The sequence below is a fragment of the Rattus norvegicus genome, chromosome 3 (genome assembly GCF_021556685.1).
Source record: "Rattus norvegicus strain SHRSP/BbbUtx chromosome 3, alternate assembly SHRSP_T2T, whole genome shotgun sequence".
NCBI lineage: Eukaryota > Metazoa > Chordata > Mammalia > Rodentia > Muridae > Rattus > Rattus norvegicus.
In genome coordinates, this window is record NC_141536.1 from 2,620,045 (window position 1) to 2,637,852 (window position 17,808).

The 17,808-nt window shown below is 38.9% G+C and overlaps 1 pseudogene; it reads left to right on the top strand.

The window, feature by feature from the left end:
* LOC148006397 (polyubiquitin-B-like) overlaps positions 1-17,808 on the top strand; it is a 674,037-nt pseudogene that overhangs the window by 262,490 nt on the left and 393,739 nt on the right.

The window sequence follows — 17,808 nt, forward strand, 5'->3', positions numbered from 1 at the left end:
TTTTAAATTGTTTTTAATGAGTTTTTAAATAACCATACCACTAACTTTCAATTTAAGTCCCCAGGAATTAAATTCCTAAAGCATATTGTACCATAACGGACATGGATAAATCCTACCTCATAGTAACTAGTACTTTTTTAAATAGGCAAAGACATATTTGTATCCATGAAAATACATTGTTTCAGGTAGCACAATTTAAATTTTCAATCTCCTCCTTCCTCTCCAGCCTGTTAACAGTCTTATTTTCAAATGTTTTCCTATTTCCCATCCTTTCCTTTTCACTTCCTCAGTCAGGTTCTTCTAATGAAATTTAGGTCTTATACGCAGTATTCCTGCTTGGCATAATCCTCTGTGAATATGTAACAGATATACTCCTTTCCATGGTCCTTCCTCTTATATTCATTAATGGACCTGGTGAAATTCAGTAAAAACACACTAAGAAGTGAAATAAATGGTCTAGAGACTTGTTTTCATATAAATCAAGGATGTAATTACAAAATATTAATTTTAAATTAATAGGCTAAATAACAGTTTTGTGCTACAACAAATAAAAGCAGTTTTTCAAAAAACAAAACAAAACAAACAAACAAAAAGCAAAAACAGGGTATGTAGCAAAACAAAGCAGATGAGCCCTAAACTATGACATTTAGGAAGCAGATTTTGTTCTGAAAATATTTCCGCCTATAGTAATGGAACCAAGATCATACATGGTTCAGAACCAAGAAGTATATCTTTTGAGTGTGCACAGTACTGTAATCTGTATTGACAATAAGTCAATATTACTTCCTGAATCCTATTTGAGTCGATATAAAGGTAGGGGAAGAAAAGTATGAAAAGGGCAGCCACCACATTCTCAAAGTTGAAAAGGTAAGATATTCCAAAAACAGTTAGAGAACATTTACTGGGAGTCTAATCCTGATGCTGAAACCAAACAACTGGAAAAGAAAGTCATACAGCAACATCGCTGATGACCATAGGTGCACAAGGCATTAATAAAATACATGTAAACCAAATGCAGTATCACAAACAGATTTCCCATTAGGCTTAAGGCAACTTCATCCCAGAGATGGAGGAAAGAGTCAATACATGAGAAATAACATAATCTACCACATAAGTACAAGTACCACCCTATTGTATACATAAAAGACTTTTGATAAAATACAGCCTCCATTTGTGAGAAAAGTCTTGCAGGGAATAGGGATACAAGGGATTTATCTCAACTTGATAAAGGCAATATACACCAAAAGTCATCCAAAAGAGAGAATAATTCAAAGTACTTGTGTTGGAATCAGGACCAAGACAAGGATGTTCACTCTTCTCACTTCTCAACATACTTCTTACAGTGTTAGGTCAAGCAATTGAACAAGTCAAGGTAATGAAGCAAATACAAATGAGAAGGGAAGAAATCAATATATGTTTATTTTCAGGTTTTAAGATTCATACATAAAAACTAAATTATAAAAAAAAAACTCCTAGAGCTGATAAATATTGATAAAAGTTGAAAAACACAAAGTTAAAGCACAGTAATCAGTATCCTTTTTAATATACAAAAGACAAACACAGAAAGCAAGGGGACAATACTATTCTCAATAAACTAAAACAAAACAAAACAACAACAAAATACTTGAAATAAATATGACAAAGGAATGTGTGCCATGAAAATTGTAAAACACTAAAGAAATTCACTGAACATATTCCTGCTTAAGAAACAGCTACAGGTGTTTCTTGCCCTCTTGCTAAGAGCAGAAGAATAAATAATACTCTGTTAGTACTCAGTGGCTTCTGGGATTTTCTTAACATTCACATCACCACAGAGAACTACAAACAAATAAGAAACCTCTTAAGTTATTGAGAAGCAAATCCCAAGCTTCATGCATTTTTCATGTAAATAAAATAAACTATTTAAATATCAAGTTTAAAATGGAGATAAGATCCAGTATGCACCCTTCCCCCTGCTCCCCCCCCCCATTACCACAGTCATGTGGGTGCGACTCAGTGTGACAGCTCCAAGGACTATGTGTCCTGAGAGCTATGTGTCCTGAGGACTTGATGCTGTTATGCTGCTATGGAGTTCTGCTCTGTTCACTGCCAGCATGTTCCTCATAATCTAAGAATTATGGAAAATTCTAAGGTGCCTCAAATCACTCACTGGCCAACATATCTGGCACTAACAATTGATTTCTTATACACATTTTTGCACTCAGCTTCCTGATGTGATTTATTAAGAATTGCTCTTGAGTAGATACTCATTCTGAGGATTTAAAGTAGATATGACTGATTTTTATATAAGTGGTTAGATCTGTGAGTCTTTTAAGAATACTTTTTAAGGATAAATAATGAAATAATTACTCCTGTCTTTGTCTAGAAGAAAACTAAAACAATTACATTGCAATTTAATGCTGCTTGAAAGATTTTGCTGGGATATATAAGTGATGGAACAAAGAATAAAGCACAAGGGTTAGGGCATCCATCAACTATATCTGTATCTGTTAAGGCTTGTGTATGATGGGCTGGAACACTGTTCCTTCTACCATCAACTCTTTGTGTGTGTGTGTGTGTGTGTGTGTGTGTGTGTGTGTGTGTGTGTGTGTGTGTGTGTGAATTTTCTCTCTTCCCTGGTCTTTCTCACTGACCCCAAGGAGTTAAGAGTTCATAGGTTTTTCGCTGATCATAGAGAGTGCCAACCCCCCAGTAACTTAAACTTTGCTCCCTCAGAAAACTGTCTGTTGAGTAACATTTCTAGTCGCTGGCTGCCTGTGGCAGCATCCCCATAGGTGTCTGGATCCACCCCCATCAATAGATTTAAGCACTGACCCCCATCGGCTGTCTGCTTCATTTTACCCACCACACAGATGCCAACATTGGTCATCAGCAATGGTAGAAAATCGTTTACTTTTAATTTAGAAGGAAATCGAGTTTCAGCTTAATTTTCTGTGTATTTTCTTGAATGTATGTGACTGTGTCCGTGAAGAGATGGACTGCCTAGAAGAGCAGTTATGAACAGTTGTGAGGCAAGTTTTTCTTATTTGTAAAGACTGACAAATAAGGCCATGCCAATGCCATTCAAATAAAAAAAGAAAAAGAAAAAGAAAAATGTAGCTTTCAATTTCTTATCAAGCTAAACATGACAATGTCTATTACTATTATTATTATTATTATTATTATTATTATTATTTTGGTTTTCACTGGAGGATCACTAGGGACTATTATGTTATTTAAAATTCTTTACATGGTAGTATAGATGAAGGACTCAGACTAAAATATTTCCTTTGTAATATATATTTCATATGTGGAAAATGTAGAACTGACTTGCGAGGCTTAATCTTTCTAAAAATATAAAAAAAAAATCAACTATCCATTAAGAAATAGAACTCACTTAGCTTCTCCATACCTGCCTTCATAGCACAAGAAGCAATTTCATCTCTTGAAAAAAACAGAATCAATTCAATTTCTTTGTGTAGAATCGGGATTCTTACTCACTGATGAATCTGATATTAGGTCTTCATTAAAATAAGATTTAATCATTATGTTAAAATACATTTTCCTTAAATTTTATTAAGGAAATATGGTTTTTATTATTTTCAGGTGCAAATATTTAGGTTCCAAACACCTGCATGAATGGCCATTATTTCTATACTTAGTACAAAAACTAGTAAAATTGTTTTTTTATTCTTCAGCAGTGTTCAGACAAAAACGCGTCACAATAAACTCACAGTATCATGTTTTAATAAATGTAAACCATTCTGTTGCCTTGTCACACAGTCCCTGGGGTAGGCAAGGATGAAAGTGGTAAGGAGAATGAAGTCCACCTCTTTGCTTAGGAGAACTATGCAGCTCACTATAACAGGAAAAACAGAAAAGAAGTTTCTTGGAATGGTTATTTTTTCTTTCCTAAAAGAACTTTCTATAGAACTTAAAACTAATATGTTAAAGAAATTTCAAGTTTCTGCCAGTCATTTGATTAAACAAAAACTTACTAATCATTTTTAGAAAGTTTGGTTTCCTGTTTCGCATATCCAGAAACTAAGTCAGTGTATCTAGATGATCTCATCTATACACTACATACATACATGCGTACGTGCACGCGCGCGCACACACACACACACACACACACACACACACAAATATATGCACATTATATGAACATTATTTTTTCGGAGCTGGGGGACCAAATCCATGGCCTTGTGCTTGCTAGGCAAGTGCTCTACCACAGAGCTAAATCCCCAACCCTATATAAACATTTTTATATGCTATAATGGCACTTTATCTTAAACATTAAAGTTTTTCTTTTATGCACAGGTAAAAACTTTCTAACAGCATTATTTTCTACTTGTCATGAAACAAGTGCACCTTCACCTAAAAAACCTGAGCTCAATTTTTGTCAGTAGTAACTTCTTTACAGAACATAATTCCAGTTTCGATAGAGAAACTGCTTACCAACATTTGTAATATCCAAACCAAATTTGCAATCTCACCCAGATGTATAAATGTGCCCGGCACCTGAACCATAAAGAAGTCCATTAATAATGGATGAGTATATTAAAGAAATTGGTCATTGCTCTGGATAATACTATTAGGTTAAGCATAATGTGTGCTTTTATAGAACTTTTTCTGCTACAAACAACACTGTTAGTAAAGCAAGACCCAAACCTATCACTTTAGCTAATTCCAAACAAAGCTATTCTGTGTACATTGCAGTAGCCCATAGTTTAAAAAACTACTCACTGCCTCTTTTTCACACATATTGAAACACCTCAATGCTCTATGAAAAACAGCAAAGTTATTGTACCACCAGAAATACACAGTATAATATCTAACTTCATTTCAGTAGAGCATGAGACTTAATCTCAGGGTCAAGGGCACCAATTATAAAAGGAATTAAACACTCTAACTAGTCCAAATAAAAGACACACAATCCAGGTACTTTATTTACAAGTCATAAGCCTAATTGGGCAGGTTTACAGCTATACTAACCTATTTCCATGCCATAATGTCCCTTGTTACTTGCTGTTTTTCCAGACAATATGCTCAGGGTCCATCTCCTCACATGGTAGCTTCCTCCTCCCTTGGTCCCCTCTCTTGTTCCCCCTTCTCCTCTCTCTTGAGACCCTCCACTCCATCCTCAAGTCCCACCTTTCTTCTTCTATTGCCTAATCACAGACTCTGTCCATTTTTGATGAGTTAAACTAAGAAGCAAAGTTTACAAAGCATCACTTGGGGTACTTGAGGATCTGTTCCTCAGGGCTTCCTGATCTTGGGAGCTAGTATGTAGGGAGCATTTAAAGACAAGCAGCACCAGGCCAACCCCACCAATAACTTTTCCTTATCTGACCAATAACCATCAACATCTTTACCTAATATACAGCCCATACAGATATTTTCAGACCCTAGCACCCATAGCTATGACTTCTGGTAAAATGTAAGTACATGTCACATTCTTACAAACTCAAGACAAAGTGAGCAGATTATCCAGTGTTTTCACAACAGTCCACTATTTAATCTGCAGGAATTTAAGGGTCATCAATAAGAAACCAACAGAAAATGCCACTAAACAAAGACAACAGCCATGATAGAGTATATTCCAAAGTTACAACTATGAATTAAGCTTTAAAAGGAAGTTACATAACCTTATATTTGAAGGACTTTTAAAATAAGAGTCTCACTTGGAAATTATGCAAAGCTCATCTTTGACTACTGAGTGTGGGCCATGCACCCCCACTGCCCTGGCCTGAGAGGCAACTCCATAGTGTTCCTCTTCACTGGGCTAGCTGACCTGTTCCACAGTGCAGCAGAGTGCATGGGTCTCTCCACAAGCAGAGTGAGCTACTCTATGTGAGATTCATGGAAATGCAAGGATACACGGTCCTCACTGGAGGGCAAACTAGACAAGCACATGGAGAAAGGATGTGGAGGAATAGTTGGGGAAATCAGAGACCAGGACACAAAATTTTGAAAGAGTAATCACTGAGAGTCAGTCAGTGACTAATAGAATTTAAATTGTTGCTCTTGTAGAATGAAAAGTAAAGTTGCTAACAGGGTAGAAAACATCTGCACCCTGGGAATCCAGGAAGGGTTTTTAAAAGGCCCCAAACATATGCAGAGATTAAATAGCTCTAAACGGGAATCATCAAAGAGATGATTCAGGAAACAGCACACAAAGGAAGTCACACATGGATCAAATGCTCTGGTTACATTGACCTAATTTCTTAATATAAGGAACAAGAAATCAGTTTCCAAAAAACACGAAAGATGCTTCATCTAATACTACAAGTCAATCTTAGACCTAATTTTTATAGAGCTAATGTGTAGAAGTCAAAGATACTAACTTGACTAAAATGACTCTTAGTACATTTAATTTTTGTGCGATGTCTAATAATGACTCAGAGAATGTGATATTGGAAAAAAGTAGAAGAAAGGCATTGGAAAAGGAGTTTTAGGCACAGGTTTGGCTGTAAATTTAATAAAAGACAATCTAGTCATTTTATATCTAGCAAATACTTTTACAGGCTCCAAATGGGTCAAAGACCTTAAGATACAAAAATGAATGTCATAAAGTTAAAACAAGAATATAATATCAAGGTATTATGACCACTTTTTTAAAGGAAAGGAATATTTCACTTTGTCACTTTTCAATAGCAAGTGGAACTTAAACATTTCCTCTAATATTTGACTTCTGGTGGCCCATCCAAAAGAAATGAAGAAGATATGAATTATAAAAGGATGTTAAATATTTTAAAAATCCAGTGGCTACTAAGATGCAGCTAATTAAGTAAGCAAAGAAAATATTCTGCTGCAAAACCATGCTTGGCCTGCCAGTGATGGAAAGCAAGACAAAAGAAGATTAGTTTCCTGCTACTTTCAAAGAACAAGCACCAACCCAGGTCAAAATCTAGATGCAGACTACTAAAACAAGCAGCTGACTTGGAGTCTGCCCACCAGACTGAGCAACGAAGGAACTTAGAAACACCACCAAATATGCACAACAGTTTTTTCCCCCTAATTTTGACAGATGTTCACTAAGTATTTTCTTAGTGTTCAGCATGGGACACGTACTGTGTACTTCCTTCAGTTACACATCCCTTGCTTTCTAGAACTTAAATTTTTATCTGTTTAATAATACGAAGTAGGAAATTCAGAAAGAAAAAGCAACATGGTACACAAGTATGCTGAAGAAACTGACCACAAGCAATGAAACAAAGACTCAACAAGCTCAGGAAGTTATCCCAAGATCTACTGACACAAGTCACTAATCTCAAAATTTTCTGAAAACATTTAACAGCTAATAAGAGCCCTAGAAAACTTGAAAAACTGATACAATATAAAATATAAATGTGTGTCTACAATCACCCTTCCCGGTGCACCGTGTAAGCAGGTGATGGCAACCAAGAAAGACTAATTCCAGAAAGGAAATCCAGATGGCCAGATTCTGTTTTGCCTCAACAGGGTCGTTTCTAAAATAACCATTGTTTTTTTTTTTTTCAATCTGACAAACAGGAAACAGAAATGGGATAAAACCAAAATCTATATCCTTTCTACTGTGCTATCTGTTTTTCTTCTCGTTAATGTGTTCCTAAAACAATGATTTTTTTTTGATATTTGTGGTTTTACAATTTATTCTACAAGGAAACCAATGGGAAAGACTTGTCAATTTCTTTGGAACTGTAATGCAGGGTGGTAAAACAAATGAAGATCGTGTGATTGTAAAGAGACAATTTTCCAACACAGTTATGGAAATATTTTTTCTAAGAAACCAGCTCATTCAAATGAGGCATTTAGACTCTGGTTACAATAGTGGTTGTGTCCTTCCTTGAGTCGGGGTTCCCTGCTCTGTAGCCTTCCCTTGAAAGTTCTGTTCTCTTGGTGTCATCTCCTGAAAGCCGAGATTAGGTACCATGGTGTCTGCTTGTAAGTCCTAAAAAATAATGAAGAACATAAACTTCAGTGTCTGCACGGTGACATAAGCCACATCGCTAATAGCTCATCTAGTTAATATGAAAAAATCATGCTTTCACTCCCAACCTAAGTTGGGATTGAGTTCCAGGTGAACATCATCCTCCAGTTCCAGAAATCAAAACTATACACTGGTCATTGCTCAGATTTAGATTTTGTTTGGATTCATGTTGTCACTTGTAGAAGTTTGGACCCGGTTCTTCCTCCCAGCCCCATGCTCCCAGAAATAAGACGGAGACTCAAAATATATTAACAAATACCTTGGCCATAGAGCTAGACTCTTCTCTGACAAATTCTAACCCACTTACTCAAATCTACATTCCGCCATGTGGCTCATTACCAGTGCTCAGGAACCACGAGTCTGTCTGGTCACATTTTCCAGGGCAAATCTCTCCGACCTGGCTCTGTCCCAGAATTCTTTCTGCCTCCTGGATGACCCACCTTCTATTCTACCCTTTCCTATAGACAATAATTTTTTTAACTGAAAGGTGATATATCCATACAAATACACAAGATACTCTCTCTACAGTCACTAGCATTCTTAAAGCCTTCAAAGAGCTAATTTTTCCAATTCTACTTTTACTTCTAATGCACCAACACCAACACCAACATTCAGAGACCATCCATGGGAGGACTATTGCTTTAAAGAACTTATATGCACCTGCTTTTCCTTTCAGTGTATTCTGGTAATAACGCCACTCCAGCTGGGTGTTAGCATCAGGATGAAAAGGTGTTCTATGTAGACCAGGCTGTCCGGGAACTCATGGAGGTTCACCTGCTAGGATGAAAAGCTTGCTCCACCAAACATGGCTCTGATGAACTGACTCAATCTAACAGCAGCAGAGTCAGTTTTCTGTGGACTTTGATTTCTTACAATGAAAAGCAGGCAACTCAGATACCAGGTTCAGATTGTAGGAGAAGAAAATGAGACAAAAAACTACAATCAGACTTTTGTAATTCTGGTATAAGTAGGTATAAATAGGTTTAGAGAGCAGGGGGCTCAGAACAAAGAAACATATACCACACAAAGCTCTCCTGCCTCACTACATAAGCCAGACAAAAGAACAATAGACCAGAAGGTAAGTGTCCCTAACCTAAAATCAATTCCTTTACATTAAAAAAAATCCCTTTCAGAGCTGAGTCAAAACTACCTAGAACAAAAATAAAACCTTGTTGGGAATCTAGAATTTTCTAGTATTTTCACATAAGAGAAAAACTGACTTTCAAACGAAACTGCAAATGTAACTATCTTGTCCAGAAAGAACTAAAGAAAAATGCTAAATAAATGCTTCAAATACTAGTAAGTAGTACACATATAAACCTGAAATTTCATTTGCAAAACAGACTGCCCAGTTGACTCAACTCAATGATACCGAATTATCCAAAACCCAGAAGTTAGTATGTTTACCTACATTAAGGGAGGAGTTATTCGAACAGAAGAGAAAGTCTGAAGACACAGTATAGCAGCAAATTCCCCTTATTGAGCAATAAAAAGATATAGAAAATATCCAGAAACTCTCATCTATGTGAGATAACAGAGTCCTCAATTTAAGATACTCTTCTCTGTATATTTCAACGTACACTAAAGAAGTAGTATTCTAATTTCCCTATACCTGTGATAATAAAGGGTAGCCAATTTGAACAAATGAATAAATTTGAGAAAAAACAAAATACTTTCCAAAGAATATATTGTTATCAATTCAGATACACACACAGACACACAGACACAAAGACACACACTCTCTCTCTCTCTCTCCCTCTCTCTCTCTCTCTCTCTCTCTCTCTCTCTATGATGTATCAATTTTTAAAGATTTATTCATTTATTATATATAAGTACACTGTAGCCGTCTTCAGAAACACCAGAAGAGGGCATTGGATCTCCTTACAGATGGTTGTGAGCCACCATGTGGCTGCTGGGAATTGAACTCAGGACCTCTGGAAGAGTAGTCGGGTGCTCTTAACCACTGAGCCATCACTCCAGCCCATGTATCAATTTTTTTAAACAAGCAAGAATACAGATCTTTAAGATCTGTTATACTTCTTACACCCAGGAGACAAAGAAGAAAACAGTATCAACATGCCTTCCAGAGCTCTGATGTCTGGGTGCCCTCAATACTGACATATTGCCTAAACAGAAAAAAAGAGCATTCAAACCCAAACTAATTCTTCTCATTAAAAACATGTTTAGTCAATTTTAAAAAAATCACATTTAAGAGTAATGTTAACATAATATAGAATATATTATGGGCTGTACACCACCTTAATAGATGAATTTCCATTTCTTCAGTTTTCTGATAGAATGTTAAATCACTTCTAACAATAGCATAGCATTATTTCCTATTCTACATTCTAACCTTCTTCCTTTAAGATTATAATTTTATAAGATAAATCTGATTATACAATTTAGTTATGTGTAGTTTCACCTATCTAGCTTTGATAAACTCCATTCTGCACAACTCTACAAATTTTATTTAATGAAACAATTACAATGGCTACTACTACCCAATGTTGTTGATAAGTAATAAAACGCAAGAGGTTTACAAGGAGTTAGATTAATTCTCACAACACTATAGGGAAAAATTACTATCACCCACAACTTTTATATTAGTAATATAAGTTCAACAGCTGGTGAGTACCCAAATTGGAATTTATTTCCAGTCAGTCTGATTTCCAAGCTCTTAAATTATCATACTTGTTGTTATTAAAATCTCGTTGTAACAAAATACCCACCATACCCATCCAAATAGAGCACACAAAACTAACACAGTTCCACTTGGTGAGATTTAATGGGAGAACAAGACAAGGGAAAGGGGTGAGAGAAAGAAGAGAAAAGAATGAAAAGAAGAGAGAGCATGAGGGCAGAAGAAGTCTGCCTTTCATTTGGAATATGACATAACTACTCCCACGTGGAGTTGGGATTTGGACCAAAGGAATACTGGGAATGTAGGGATGTTGCCATGTCAACAGTTACCAAATAGTGTCGCTGCTCAAGGCAATTCCTGATACCAACAATACTGCTGTTATAATCCTACATATTTCAAAAAGTAGTTCACAAAAAAACAAAGTCTATATACACAGGGAATTTTTCTTTCATCATTAGCTGTTACTAGTTCTGCCGCATGACTATTATATTTATGGAGATGAAAGTAAATATTATCTCATAAGGAAAATTACTGACTTAGAATAACCAGAGATTGTTAATAAGGATTATTGTAACCCAACTATTAGGATAACACTACTTTATAATAATATTACTTCTAATAATCCTGCTGGTGTTCCAAAATGTGATAGTACAGGTGCTAAAACTGCCACCCATTTCTACTTGTCTCAAGCTCTGGCCGAATCTTTCATGCATTGTGACAGCCAATTCTGTGAACAACTGACTCATAAAAGGCCAGTGAAAGAAGAACACAGACTGGAAACAAGTTGAAAGATCCCACGCAGAGAGACCCTTACTCAAGTCTTGGGAAATTGCGGACCCCAGACACAGAAAGACCATTTTGAATGTAATAAGCAAAGGTGAGGTTTATTAGGGAGACCTATTACAGAGATCTCCTGGCCGACACGTTTCTCATGCAGGAGACAGAGGTGTCGACCCAGAGAGGCTGGGAGAAAGAGTATTTAAAGGCAGAGGCTGTGAGCCCCAGGGGATGGGGGGATGTCAAAGGGGAATGCACCACAAGTTACAGGATTGTTTTATGGCTCTAGGAGATAAGGGGATGCCAAAAGGTTTTATGGCCCCCTGGTTCCTGGAACAGAGCTACTAAATCAGGAGAACGGTTGGGTCTTTAGGTCCTCATTATTTTTAAAAGTTTGTCAAAATTGATGAAGCATCTGTATTTGAATCACCTCTGGTTAAGCTTGGGCCACTGGTTTCCTGGGGTGCTCTCTGTAGGACACAATGGCTAGAAAGCACAAGTAGGGGCTTAAATAAACATCACAGGGGCAGAACAAAGAACAGTTAACTCACACAGGGTGATAAGCAAAGTAGTTCTCTTGCATTCCTTTTCTTTATCTTTATGGCCTGTTATTCCTGGCGGCAGGGCTTAGTCCTGAGTCTGTGGCTTTTGGGGCTTACTCTTTTATATATATATATATATATATAAAATATATATATATTTGTTCTTTTTTTCGGAGCTGGAGACCGAACCCAGGGCCTTGCGCTTCCTAGGCAAGCGCTCTACCACTGAGCTAAATCCCCAACCCCTAGTTTTATATTTTTAAACCTTAAATTTGTATAATTTTCCTTTCATTCCCTTCTTCTTCTACTAAATAATTCTAATCTTAGAATTTTGATATCAAATCTCGTATTTGGTCTCACCAGTTGTCTTAACTGACTGGTACTGTTTTCTCAGAACCATCAACTGTATAGCACCCACTCGATTTTTAACAAAAGCAATTAACCTGTTTGTCACGCAGGGGCCAAAAACTAAAACCAAGAAAATTATTAGTAATGGCCCAACTATAGCAGAGAGTAGGTTAGTCATCCAGGGAGACCGAGTGAACCAAGACTCAAACCAACCTTGTTAAGTGTCTCTATCTTTTTGTGTCTTACTAAGTCTTTAGCATCAGGATTCTAATCTGGACACTATCTGTACCTATACACCAAGGTCATGACTGTCTTTTAGAACTTTTAAACGTATACAGGTTGTGATCCCTGAGGCACAGTCTCAAGAAGTGTTAGGAGTACTAACACATGTAATGTTATATCATTTGTAATAGAAATTAAGCCTATCTCTATACTTTTCTCGATGGAACCCAGGGCAAACATGAAATCTTTGTTTCTAAAGCACACTCTTTAAGTGAGCATTATAGCAACCTCCCAGTCACGTCTCTGATGTATCAACTTATCTGATGTGTAAGTCTAGGAAGCTTTTTGAAGATCTGAGTTTCCCTCTAGGTCTCAGCTCTCAGCCCAAACAACTAGTATGCGGCTGGTGAGGGCTGAGAATTGACGCCTGTCAGGGTGGTCAGCAGCACCAGGTACAGTCCTTTTCAGTGAGGCTCGAGTGTCTGGGCTCAGTGTCGTCGTATGTAGCTGTAGTCTCCAACCTGGAACTGATCAGATATCTCAGGGGTCCCTGGGGTATAGGCTGCTGTCAGCTGTGACCAGACTTCTTTTCGTATCACCTGTAGGTCTTTTAGCCTGGCATATAAATCATTATTACTATGACATGTTGGTTCAGTAACATCATCTAATACAGTCAGAGGAGCTGAGGCCCCGTATAAGATCTCAAAGGGGGTAAGGCTGAATCTGGAAGGGGTATTTCTTGCTCTGAAGAGAGCAAGAGGGAAGGAGTGTCACCCAGTCTGTGCCAGTCTCCATGGTCAATTTGTTTAGGGTCTCTTTTAGAGTTTTATTTATTTACTCTACCTGTCCTGAACTTTGAGGTTTGTAAATATAATGTAATTTCTAATCGACCTCTAAATACTTGGCCACACCCTGGCTTACGTTGGCAACAAAAGTAGGACCGTTGTCTGACCAGGTTACCTTGGGCATTCCAGACCGGGGGAAGATGTCTTTCAGTATCTTCTTGATGACTACGGAGGCCGTCTCTTGCTTGGTGAGGAAAGCTTCTATCTATTCCTGGAAAGGTATCTGTAGTGCCATATTGGATTTGGGCCTGGCTGCTTTGTAACTGCATGGCCACAGTTAAGAAGTCATGGGATTGTTGGACAGAGGCCTCTCCTATGTATTTAAGGCACAGGAAGAAAAGACCAAGTAGTAAACACCCGGTGTCTCCACTGCATGACCTCTGCTGAGCCCGGCTGATGCATGTGGAACTGACACACCTGGACCACACCTGGGTGGTGGTCAATTTACTTCTGCCTTTTACTTCCTCAGCCTTTATCCTTGAGATTTAGGCTGGTCTTCTGGGATTTCTCCCTAATTAATTCAGGTAGTTGGTCTTTTGTTACCGAAGTCACAAGCCAGGTAGTCACGAGCCAGGGTTTCCCACTGTGCTTCCCAGTTATTTTCTACCTGGAGACTTGGGTATATAAGTGGTGAATAAAGCTACAGGAGACTCTCACTATTCCTCTCACTCTCACTCTTCTTCCTCACTCTCACTCTTCCTTCCGCTCTTCCTCTCTCTCTCTCTCTCTCTCTCTCTCTCTCTCTCTCTCTCTCTCTCCCTCTCCCTCTCTCTCTTCCTCTCTTCCTCTCCTGGCTTGACACGATAACCTGTGTGTGTGTGTGTGTGTGTGTGTTTCTTTCATCCCATAGGCTTTCGCCCTATTCTCGGTACCAGGTCGGTGCTGGCGCCGACAGTATCTACAAGCACTAGGAGATACTTGTGATCATATTTTCTTGGTTTCATCTCAGTGAAGTTTACTTTGACTTTTCATTAAACTCTCTAGGTCTCTTTGTCCTGTTTGTTTATTAAGCATTCACTTACTGACATAGCTTATACTTTTTTTACTGTCTTGTCTCTCTAGGCTAAAATCTTAAAGTCTATTATATATATTTTAACTATTTGGACAAACTTTTTATCTCCTAAATGAGTCCATTTCTTTATTTGGCAAAGTGAGTCTTTTGTTTGTTCTCTGGGGGGTATATCTTTCTCCCCAAGTGTGTCATTGTCCTTTTATCTTTTAAACAACTTGGGCCTTTTCTTCTGTTGTACATTCTAAGTGAGGCCATCCCTTAGTCCAATCCCCGTTCCCAGTGGCTGTCTCTTGTAGGCCTGTAACCAGAATAGGTTCCTGTATAGCCATTTCCCAAGCCACTTTATCTGTTTTGTTACTGTCCCATGTCACTGAATCTCTTCTTTCCTGATGTCCTGGGCAATGAATAATACTCACAGTTGTTGGCTTCATCAGGGCATCTAAGAGATGGCAAAGACATCTGTGGTGCTGATGTGCTGGGGGGTTGAGGTTTACCCATTCCAGATGACATTGTGTTGTCCACCATGTTAGCACCCACTTATCTCTGACCTTTATGAAGAGAACTGTTCCCGTCTGTAGACAAGGTAGCCTCGGCTTTTAGCAGGGGTCAATTAGCCAGTCGCAGAGGTCTTTCCTCCACCCATGGGCTTCCGTCAGTGCTTGACACTCATGTTGCAGTGGCTCCAGGTCCGGATTGGGCAACAAGGTGACCAGATTGTCCCCAACCGGGGGAGAATCTAGACCAGTGGTCCCATCCTCTGGGACCTTTATTTATTTATTTAAAGGCAAAACATCAGCCACTCTACCACAGTTTAAATACTGGATTGGGTGATAATTGTTAGTGCCCGGCTGGCAGGAGTGATGTGTTCTAAGCAGAACGGCACTAAGCCGTTCTCTCACCATCAGGTACTGGTGTACCAAGACAAGTCTTAAGCTCCTCATACACAGTCTGTAGATATGTATACACATGGCCTCACCCAGCCATTTTAGCCCATGTAAACCATTTTGGAGAGCAAATGTCTCATGAGCAAGGGATTGGGGTAGTCCATAAGTATTGTTTGTTGTCAGTAGCCCCCTGTACCCAAGGTCTTTTACTAGACACCAGTCCATTTGGGCGCAGGAGCACAGAGTGTTAGGCCCCCATATTCACAAAACAACTGGGCAGGCTTCTCTTCTATCTTTGTACATAGCCAGCACTATAGGATGAGAGGCTTGCCTTCGGGGCCACTGGAGAGGCCCCTCTTGTTTTTCTTGGGGCAGTCCCTGACCCAATGTCCTTTTTCTGTGTATTAGGCACACTGATCTTTAGCCAGGAATTCTCCTCTGTTGTCAGGTACTGTCTTCCTAGGTTCCCTAACTACGGTGGCCAGTATATGTTCCTCTCTTGTCTTTTATCTCCCTTTAGCTCTCTAGCTTCTTTTTTTTTTTCTCAGTCTCTCTGTTTAACCTTATTTTTTTTGTAACTTATATTAACTCTCAGCAACTTAGCTTAACCCTTCAAATTTCTGTAACTTTCTCTTCATATCCTTTCCTTATCTTAGCCAGCTTGGTGGGGCATTTTCCAGCCCCTCAGAGACCCACCCTTGGAGTCTGGCAGCAGACCTGGAGCACTCCCTACCTTCAGGCATCTGAAGAGAGCAGGCAGAAGTGAGGGCCTTCCATCCATGTCTGGAACATTTTTTCTGGCCTCTAGTAGGATTCCGTCTTTCCTTGGTGGTAAAGAAGACCTGTAACAGTTACTAACAAGCATCTCAAATGGGATGGTGAGAAAACAAGGGAATCTTGAGAATAGAGGTCCACTGAAGAGGGCAAATAGCATTTAGTCACACAGCTAAACCAGGAGGCTTTCTTGGGACAAAAAGGCCTTGTGTCTGTGAAACAGAAAAGTGAGCAGAGGGGCAGCCTATCTGTTACTGGCTGTCTCTCTGGACTTAGATTTTCCCTTAAGGAGTACCTCCCTATAGTGTCAGCTCCGTGGCTTTATTGCTCAAGAGACCCGTCCTCTAAATGGCACTAGGCTTCTAGTAAGAACTAATAACAAAAGGATGGAGAGACCTTAGAACCTGGGTGTTAGATACTAAGCAGCTGACAAAGGAATTATAACCAGTTTACCTGGGACTTTCAGGACCTCAGTAGCAGCCCTTTACCAAACTGTGTCAGTGGGCTAAAGGCCCATGGAAAAGAAAACATTAATCCTGACCTTGTCCACAGCCAAAGCCTGAATTCTAAATTCTGACTGCAAAACAAAACAAAGTTCTTCACAGTTTGTTGTAGATTTTTTGAAACTATTTTAGGGGCTTCTTTGCCCCCCAACCTGGGACATTTCCACCACAGGGGCAGGAACTGGCTGCTGTGGGGATAGGATCAAAGGCATTCTCTATGCTAATTATGACCAGTGAGAAAAGTAATTTAATGCTGAAGACTGACTCCTCTCTTGGAATAGGGCCAGCAAAGTAACAAAAATCTATTCAGTCCCAAATCAAAGGACACCTGCCTGTTAAGACAAAGGACAGGGCAAGCAGTGAAGTCCAGGTAAATATATTTAAAATGCAAATTATACCAGCCCTCAACAAACACCAAGAAGTCAACAAAATGATCTAAGTATTAAAAAGAAAAGACAAAACAAACAAACAAACAAATCCCAAAACCCCAATCCACTCTTTGTCTTCAACAAGGTGGCCAAGTAGCAGATGCCAAAATGCAGATCTTCATGAAGACCCTAATGGGCAAGACCATTACTCTTGAGATAGAGCCCAGTGACACCATCATAATGATCCAAGACAAGGAAGGCATCCCAGAGCAGATATTCGCAGGCAAACAGTTGGAGGATGGCCACACCCTGTCCAACGACAACATCCAGAATGGGTCCACCTTGTAACTGGTGCTGCATCTGCACAGTGGCATCATCGAGTCATCCCTTTGTCACCTTGTCCAGAATTACAATTGTGACAAGATGATCTGCCAAAAGTGCTACTCAGGCCTGCACACAGTGTAGTCAACAGTTACAAGAAGTTCGGCCACTCCAACAACCTGAGCCCCAAAGAAGAAGCTTAAATAAATCTGGGGCCAAACCTGGCCTGTGACCCTGTGACCAAATAAAATCCATTGACTGGGGCAAGAGAGAGAGAGAGAGAGAGAGAGAGAGAGAGAGAGAGAGAGAGAGAGAATGACAAGAAAAATATCAAGCTGGGCACAGGACTTAAACCCTAGCATTCAGAGACAGAGGGCAGGCACATCTCTGTAAGTCTGAAGGCAGCCTGGTCTACAAAGTGAGTTCCAGGACAGCCAGGGCTATACAGAAAACCCTGACTCTAAAACAAAACAAAATTCTGACAATTAGCTTTCCTGTGTAAAACCATTATGACTCTTTAGCATATCCAACAAAAATTATTGGTGGCAAGAAAATACACTGTTAACTATGAATACTCTATGCTGGTACAGCACACCAGACCAACCCACATTTGGAAAACA